This window comes from Octodon degus, unplaced genomic scaffold (genome assembly GCF_000260255.1).
Source record: "Octodon degus isolate 3935 unplaced genomic scaffold, OctDeg1.0 scaffold00277, whole genome shotgun sequence".
Lineage (NCBI taxonomy): Eukaryota > Metazoa > Chordata > Mammalia > Rodentia > Octodontidae > Octodon > Octodon degus.
This window is the reverse complement of record NW_004524853.1, coordinates 263,052-264,608: the sequence shown is the minus strand read 5'-3', so window position 1 is coordinate 264,608 and position 1,557 is coordinate 263,052. Positions and strand designations below refer to the sequence as shown.

Here is a 1,557-nt window from a genome sequence, read left to right as displayed (position 1 = left end):
TTTTCTTTAAGATATAACTTCTTTTTTAAAGATTTGTGCTTAAATTTTTAATGCAATTTAGTTTCTATCATTTATTTATTTATTATTTTGGGGTGGCCCTGGGCAACTTTATTACTTGTTCCCTAAACCTCAGCTGCCTTGTGGATAACACCTCCTTCATGATGATGATTGAATACATTAATGCAAAAAAAAAAAAGAAGTATGTGCCTGGGCCATGCTATGCCTCCCCATAATGCCTGTTGTCTACTGCCATTATTCATATGCCCATGTCACCCCAGGGATGGAAGTTTTAACAGACAAACTGTGTTTTTGCCTTCAGGACATATGCTGCCCCGTTTGTCCACAGGTGTCCACGGGGGGTGCATCCTCAACAACTGCTAGTTGGCTTTCATCTGCAATACTGAGAAAAGCCATCTGAGCTGTTTGGGTAGAAGACATTATCATTTACTCTTCCAACCTGACAGAACTAGTTGCATTCTTGTCTTCTTAGAAGACTCCTCTGAGAGTGGCAGAGAAGCCAGTTCCTGCACCCCAGTTGTACTTCCAGCTCATGGCCCCGGTCGTAGTCCTGCTGTAGCTTCTGCACTCATGTAAAGGGAGTGGCTGACTGAAGGGGACAGATTCTTAAAGCCACTCATAAGTTTGAGAAATTTCAGTTTCTTTTCCTTGTTTTCAAAATCTTAAGCATCCCGCTGGCCAAACTGGGATCCTGTCTGCTTCCTGGGTTCAGATGCTTCTATCTTGCCTGATTCCCAATCAATCTTTTTGTAAGGCCTTTCACCTCACCTGATCTATGTGCACCTTGTCCATGTTGCCTTTCTTCTCTATCACCACCTCCATATCTCTGTCTTGCTCCTCCTTCAAAGGGTCTACTGTTACCGTGCTCTCTTCCTTCTTCTTTTTCTTCCTTTTCTGAGCCTACTCAGCAACTGGATTTTCTTCCTTTTTCTTAGCCTTTGTTTTCTTCTTCACTCCAGCTTTAGGGTGATCTCCCAGCGAGATGCACTCTAGAATCTCAATTCTGACTGGCTTCTTCTTTTCCTAGGGTTGGTCTCCATGGACCTGGAGAGCATAGAATGGCCTAGGAGGGTGTCTTCCTCTTGGTGGACTTTCTTCTTCGCTTTCCTGCTGTGCTGTCTGGAGCTTCCCTGCTTCCCTTTCAGCCCCAAGGCTACCTGGTCCTCAGCCCCCTTCTCCACCAGGCATCTATACATAGAATCTCCTACCTCACAGAGTCAATGGTCCTGGATGGAACAGGCTGTGGTATCCTGGTCCTTTCTTTCCTTCTTGTATTTTTTGGGCTTCTTGACAACTCTGGTTGCCTCCTCACCCAGACTAGTGTTGGAGAGGTCATTATTTCTGAGCCTTCTGATGTGGCCAAAGGCAAGGTCTTCCTCTACTTTTTCTACCCACTGAAAAACTGAGTGGTCAAAGGCCTGCTTCCTGGGGCTGGGTGACTTCTCTGTCTGTCTGGCTTGTGACATGGGCTCAGATTCTGGGAGTGCTTCATAAAAGGTGCTGTGGCCTGTTGTCGTCGTCATCTTCGTCTTCGTCTTC

The 1,557-nt window shown here is 45.7% G+C and overlaps 1 pseudogene; it reads right to left on the bottom strand.

The window, feature by feature from the left end:
- Nucleotides 1-444: 444 nt before the first annotated feature.
- LOC105741059 lies at nt 445-1,541 on the bottom strand (annotated as a pseudogene).
- Between the last annotated feature and the right edge of the window lie 16 nt (nt 1,542-1,557).